The sequence below is a fragment of the Lissotriton vulgaris genome, chromosome 1_1 (assembly GCF_964263255.1).
Source record: "Lissotriton vulgaris chromosome 1_1, aLisVul1.2, whole genome shotgun sequence".
Lineage (NCBI taxonomy): Eukaryota > Metazoa > Chordata > Amphibia > Caudata > Salamandridae > Lissotriton > Lissotriton vulgaris.
Genome location: NC_141685.1, coordinates 186,294,269 through 186,302,140, shown reverse-complemented (window position 1 = coordinate 186,302,140; position 7,872 = coordinate 186,294,269).

The window sequence follows — 7,872 nt, the reverse complement described above, 5'->3', positions numbered from 1 at the left end:
CTACGCATCTGCCGGCTAGAACCAGTTCCAGGGGCGCCCCAGCCCCTGACCTGGGGAAAGTCCGGCACGGGAGAGGGGTGTAACCACCCCCCCTCCTGGTCCCACCCCTAGGGCAGGACTAGTCACGTACCCACCCCTTTCTTTAGGATAAAGGCAGGAGCGGGGACCCTTCCAAATTAGATCATCTTTGAATCAAGAATACTTTCTACGAAAGGAACTCTCGACTCTTCTCAAGATTTCTCCCTTGTGGCTAAGGAGTAGTCACCCTGCATCCGCAGGCACCATCTAAGAACTCTGCGGTTTGCTGCAAGTCCTTCCTCAGGAATCCGACTGCCCAGCTCGACGAGAACCGGCTTCCCTGGCACCTCTGACCTCTACCCACATCGTCAGCTCAGCTGAGATCTGTGGGTGCGACGATACCTCGAGGGACCGGCCATCATCAAGACCTGCACGATTTCTTAACCAGCACGACCACCGGGGGATCCTCTGGTGAGTGCTCTGGGGTCTGAGAAGCCCCGACCCTGAGCAGCTCCAGCACCGAAGTGCAGCCTCCCAGCATCTCCACGATCTGCGTGGGGCCCTTCTGCTCTTTGCTGTTCAGAACGTTGTCTGGTCACTAGCCGCTGGCTTGTGACCTCCTGACGACACCCAACAACCAACGCTGCTGGTCTGGTTGCTCCAGACTGGCCTTTGCTCCCTTCTGAGAGGAGCACCCTGTCCTGTCCTGGGCCCAGCGACGCCGACAGCATCAACCTTCGTGGGACAGCTCGCACCTCCATCCTGGTCGCTGACAACGCCTCCTGGTCCGTGAGACTGCAGAGCCTAGCGTCGCCCACCCACCTAGTCAAGGTGACGATCATCCGGTGCCCTCCTGGTACCCTCTGACTACTGGCTAGTAGTACGAACTTGGTCCCCTCTGCTTTCAGGTGTCATCCAACTCTGATCCAGGCTTGGATCTCTACGAACTATTTCCACTGGTCGCCGGCCAGCAACTCCTTCCTTCCGGCTACTGGCTCGTCAGCGAAGACTCCCGACGTCTGTAAAGACTTGTGCAGCCGCAGCCCTTGGGGCTAGGTAACTTCGGCATTTCGGTGCTCGCATAGCCTCCTTATTTAAGGGTCCGAGTCCCCATCGCTTCCGACTTGCCTTATCGGGTTCGCCCGAGACCACTAAACTTTCCGTGCCCTCGGGCACTTGTATTGATTGTGCACTTGAAGTATTATCCTAAGAGTTTCGTTGTGTGCTTAGTATCCTGTCCTCATAAAGAGTACAGGGCTGTTGTGATTCTAATAAATGCGCTGTTTATTTTCATAACGCTTGTGTGGTGTCCTTTCACTTGGTGTTCAAGGGGTATGTGATGGTATAACAGCTGGCTTAACACGCCCTCTAGAGTTTAGCCCGAAGACTGCTCGTATCCACGCTACTAGGATAGCTGGTCTAAGGTTGACTTACAACCAATCACCATAAGGGTCGTTTGGACCGATGCATGCACTGCATATCGGGCCAACTTCTCACAATCACACACTCTCTTCATCACTTGACCTAAAAATTCACTCCCATTGTCACTCCAGACCATTCTCGGCAAACCATACCTAGGGAAAAACTCCTTAACAAGGGCTTTAGCTGTGGACAAGGCAGCATTATCTTTTAGGGGATATGCTTCTACCCATCTCGAAAAAGCACAAACAACCACGAGTACATATTTCAAGTTGTTGCATCTCTCCATGTGGATGAAATCTAATTGCAAAACCTCAAACAGATACGTCGGAGGTGCAAAATGACCAGCTGGAGTTGGAGTTCCCTCACCAGGATTGTACATCAGACAAACCATAAAATTCTTGACCACATTCTCTGCACACTTAGGAATTCCAGCATTTTGCCATACTGGAGCCAACAACTTACAAATCCCTTTCGTACTGATATGAGCCATTCCATGCGCCATCGTAACCACTGCAAGCACGTACGCATCGGGTAACAACCATCGCTGATGCTCTGACAATTCAACTCAACAACCATTCAAATCCAATTTACCCGCACTCTCTCTCCATATGCTCAACTCTTTCTCTGTAGCTTCAGCTTGAATTGACTTCACACTTTCTATCGTATCTTCACACATACTTCTATCTGGAACCCATCTCGCCGGACCTGCAACATACATTCGACTCATCACATCCTCATCACATTTCGCAACTTCATCCGCAAACGCATTACCATGACCAACGTCATCGGTAACCTTTTTATGTGCACTGCATTTCACAATCGCAACTTGCAACAGCAAGGTAAGTGATTCAAGAAGCTCATTCACCAACTGACCATGCTGTATCTTTGTTCCATGAGACGTGAGGAACCCACGTTCCTTCCACAAGCGACCAAAACTATGAGCCACACCAAACGCATACTGGCTGTCGGTATATACAGTCACTCGCTTCCCTTTTGACAACACACACGCTCTTGTTAATGAAATCAACTCTGCTGCTTGAGCTGAATTATGTGGGATACGTGCAGCTTCAACAATCGTATACAAAGTCGTAACAGCATATGCTGCAGTCGTATCACCATTCGGAAGCTTAAAACAAGAACCATCCACCCATAAGGTACAATCACACTTCGCAAGAGGAGTGTCCCTAAGGTCTATTCTCCCTTTCGTTTCCTCCTCTATCCTAAGAAAACAATCATGCTGTTCAGGAACATATGTCTCTACTGAAATCGGCAACAACGTAGCTGGATTCAACGTATTGCACCTCTTTATGTGCACATGACTCGCTAAGAGTGTCAACTCATAACTTGACAATCGAGCACTAGTTAAGTGCTGTGTCTTAGTCCTGTTTAACAAGGTATCCACTGCATGTGGAACCATCACAATCAACGTATTATCCATCACCAAAACAGCAGACTGTCGGATAGAAACAGCCGCTGCCGCTGTAGCTCTCAAACAACTCGGCAACGCTCTAGCTACCGGATCCAAAGTCGACGAGAAATACGCACATGGACGTTGCTTATCGCTGAACTGCTGTGTCAAGTCTGACAATGCACATCCCTCTCTCTCATGGACATAGAGTGTAAAAGGCTTGCTGTAGTCGGGAGTACCCAACACAGGAGCTGAACACAATGCATCGCGCAATTCAGAAAAACTCTTCTGGCATTCGTCAGTCCGGAGTATCCTTAACAGTAAGGGCTATCAAAGGTTTCGCAAGGAGCGAAAAATTTGGAATCCACTATCTACAATACGACGTAATACCCAGGAAAGCAGGCACTTCTCTCTGTGTGGTTGGCACACTCATTCTCACAATCGCTTGAATTCATTCTGGGGTCAATCTTCTACCCTCCTTCAATAAGAGATGACCTAAGTAGGTCACTTCTTGTCGACAATACTGTAACTTGGAAAGAGACACTTTATGATGGAAGTCAGCCAAATCACGCAACAACGACAAAGTAGCTTCTTTACAAATCTCCTCAGTATCAGCAGGAACTAACAAATCGTCGACATACTGAATAAGAGCAGCACCATCAGGTAAGACAATCGTATCAAGCTGTGTTTTCAAAGCCTGACTATAGATTGATGGACTCTCACAATAGCCTTGAGGAGCGCGCTTGAACCGGAAACTTCGACCTCCTAAAGAGAAGCCAAAAATATCTCTACTCTCTTCGGCCATCGGGATGCTGAAGAAAGCATTCTTCAGAACAATCACCGAAAACCAGGTAGCTGAAGCTGGAATCATGGTCAGTAAGGCGGTGATATCTGGAACAACAAGAAATTATGGGACTACAATCTTATTCACCTCGCGAAGATCGATCACGAACCTATATACAGGCGGTTGCGAAGAATCAGTACGTTTTAGAACAGGCAAAACCGGACTATTGCACACATTACCTCTTGATTCTTCAATCACACCTTTTTCAATTAGATCATAGATGATCACTAGCAACGCTCTTTCACCATCACTAGCGATCTTATATTGGGGAATACGAGGCATTTTAACATTCGCTTTCAGCGTCACAACATATGGCGGTATCTCCAAAAGACCCACATCATTAGGACCAGTAGCCCAAAGAGTATCAGGAAGAGAAGACAATTCTGCCGGAAGTCGATCTTTCGACAAATACATCACTCTCTTACCTAATGTAAGTTGTACTCCTGAAGGAGAACAATGTAGTGTCGCATACAATCTTTTCAACAGATCCAATCCCAACAAATTCTCACCACAACCTATCGTCAAAATAAGGGGTGCTTCGAATTCACAAGGTCCAACAGAAAGAGACAAAGGACTAGAAATCGGGTTTCTAACTGGGGTGCCAGAAAAACCTACTGAAACATTCGCCAAGCCAGACAAAGGTGTGCCAGGGAGTTTAGAGTGCATATTAGAATTCTTTGCAGCACCAGTATCCAACAGAAAAGGCTCTGACACACCTGATGTAATCACTTCAACATATGGTCCACTCTGATCTACTGGAACTGAAATAACTCCCTCTCTTTGTCCATGGCTGTCCTAGCAATCATTACCGTCCATATTCTCACCTTCGACATAGTAGTCGTCAGCATAGTACTGAGTCGTCCTACCAGACGCACCATTCTGCTGATCAAAACAATTCATCGAATTTTGTGGGGGAAAGGAACGCACATTCTGGGGGAACACACCACGTCCCCTACCTCTAGAAGCTTGCTTAACACCTTGACCTCTCACACCAGAAACACCATTCCCGCGCTGTAACAGAACCGGACAACTATTTTTAAAATGACCCTCTTCTTTACAATATGCACACTGATTAGGGCCTACAGGAAAACGCAGTTGAGGAGGCTCAAACCTTTGCAAGTTTCTCTGAAACTGCTGAGGTTGCTGATAATCACTTTGGTTATTACGAGGCGGATACGCTTGCTGCAAAAGAACCTTCGTCTTCAAATCTTTAGTCTTCTTGTCTACTCTATCCTTCTCATCCTTGTCCCTATTTTCGTAGTACTGTGCAGTAGCCAATATCTGTGCTGATGAGGAAACAGCCCAAGAACTCTCTGAATCCTTTAGCTTAGTACACAACTCGGGAAGCAAATTATGCACAAACTTATCAACAAACAACCATTGACCACCTTCCGTACTCATGTCTTGACCACGATGGTCAATAAACGTCTCTTCAAACCTAGTGAAGAAATAAGACACACTTTCATCTTTCTTCTGCTTACACGCAGACAATTTGTCCCAGTTTACTTGCATAGCAGGCATTAAAGTCTTCATGTAAGTAATGATCTTACCAGGAAGTTCTGCAACTAAAGGCGCAGGTTTAGCACCACCAACTTGTCGACCATCCGCAGCACCAATATTATTCCATATATCACCTAACTCTTGAGCATTATCTGTATGACGAATCAATCCCCATAAAGGCTGTGGAACCACATTTCCAAACCACATGTCTATATCAGCTAGATTCATAATACATGAGTCTGCAGTCTGTGATAATTCCTTATAATACCTTGCAGGATTTTTACGGGGGTCAGGCAAAGTCTGCTTAGGAGCTAAAACTTCAGCTCGCTTCCACAGAACATGTACCCAAACACGCTGAAAATGAGCTGGCACAGGTAGGGGATTATTATTCGCACCAGCAGGTACTGTTTCCATCCATACCGGAGGAACCTCTCTCATTGGATACTGTTTCACTTTTCTCCTAACAGAAGGATCAGGCTCGAACAACGGCTGAGGAGGAGACTTGCTCCTAAACGAAAGCAGTGTTGCTACCGCTCTGTCGCAAACTCGGACTGTACACGGAACAACTCAGATGGAGTCTGTCCCAAATCACCATCTTCCCATTCTTCACGAAGGAAAGTACACATGTTGTAAATGTAAATGTACATGTAGATGTACTTGTAAAGCGCACTGATACTCCAGAGTGTCCTGGCGCTGTTCTCATACCGCTAGGGAACCCTTCCTGGTTTTTCCCCGTGAAATGTCCACTCCAGGGCATCCCCAGGGTGCAACCAGGCATCCCTAGCGCTGTAGGGGGCCGTTGTGATCTATTGCCCAGCTATTGCCCAGAGTTGCAGCCTGGGACCCATGCTTAGAGTAGGCACCGAGGCGAGAAATCAGGTCCAAGGGATTATGAGCCCAAGATCCGCCGAGACCAGCCGAGGCGGGAATTGAACCCTGGTCCCGGGCCAGACCTCTGCCTCAGGGACTGCCACTCTAACCAGTGAGCCATACTTCTCCAAAACTTGTCAAAAACATATCTCTGCTTCGGTGCTTCCCATTGAGGGAAGACATCCATAACAGACTCTAAATCGTATCTTAAAGAATTAGTAACCCATTTACGCGCTAAATGATGAACTACTGGCTGCTCTTCGGGACCAGGTATTTGGCTACGCAACTGTGTACGGTCGATGACCCAAAGAAAGGAGACAAGAGACTAGTAACAGTATCGGTCATTCACTGTCGAACAGAAGGAGAAGTTGACAAAAGGACAGGAGACAAAGCAGACTGAGAGGAAACCAATGTAGGAGCAGTAGCAGAAGAAGTAGCAAGAACAGGAGGAAAATTCATAGGAATTGGAGGCGGAGCAGGTAGCAAAGTCGGCGGCCCTTGAGAAGGCTGCACCAGAGGAATAGGAGCCAGCTGAAGAGGAGCTGGCGGCTGTGCGATACCAGGAGGCAAAGCAACCGGAGGTTGCGCAACTAAAGGTTGCGGAGGTGCTGTAGCACTCTGCACATAAGGTGGTGGCGAGTTCAATAAATGTGACATAAAAGGATCTTTCTCAAGTTCCTTCATCGCATCTTGCTGAAGAGGTGGCAAAGCTGGATAACATTTATCAATTGCCATTGTACGTTGCCTGTGCAGCTGCTCACTCGCTTGTTCTTCTTCGTTATCTTTAAACTGTATAGCAGCCTGCATTATCGAGATACCCTTTTCTCTTTTATTTTTCTTCGCTAATTTAATTTCTTTCTGTTTGGCTTCCTTTCGCCATAGGCGGAAAGAGTCAAACATCGCCGGCCGGGCTTTCTTTTTAAAGAGTTTAACCTCCAGATTATCTAAAATATTGTGTCATAACTACCATTTTAGGGCCACTTTAGGACACCATCCTTCCTAGTGTAGCGAATACACACTTCATTATACGTGATGGGGCCCACACCATGTTTCAAATAGAGCTCATAGGTTGGAGTTCCAATCGGAGGCACCGGTCACGAGTCCTCCAATCGGGAATCCCTATTACAACCACAACAAAATATCTTTCCAAGTCTGCTAAGACCAGGCATCTTCGCTCACTAGTCTAGCTTCAAACTTCAAGGGAGTATCGAGCACGATAGCCTCGCGAATACACGAGTCCCTCAGCTTTGGAGCTTGCAAGTCCCAAATCAAAGATCCCAAGGGATAGCCAAAAACTAAGGACTGGGAGACGCTCCACTCATACTTAACTGAGGTATCGATCACGTCACCAGAAGACCCGTCTCTCGTCTCGCTCTACAAATCGTCTAAGGGTCCAAGACAGGGCGACAGTCAGGGCAGCAGTCCTTCGTAGCCGCCGGAAAGCAGGGAACCTCACAGCAAAGACTTTTGGACCACGACGACATACAGGGGTCGTTGAAGTGGTAGGCCTTCCTCCAGAATTTTCACACAAAGCTCCTCACAATCTTCAGGCTTGGATCGGTACCGCTGAAGTCGCGCCACGTTGGGCGCCAATTGAAGAACCGGGTGTTAGAACCCAGCGGCGCCAGGGACACGCCCAATGTCTTCGAGTTCACCTGTCTTAGAATACAGAGACACGGGATACTTCTCGGTGACATTAAAGATCAAATTTATTGGTTGCAACCAGGAACAGAAGTCTACAAAGCACGGCACGGGTGGTTCGCCAGAGACTGCACACCTTCGTATTACGAGACACTGTCTTTTATGCCAA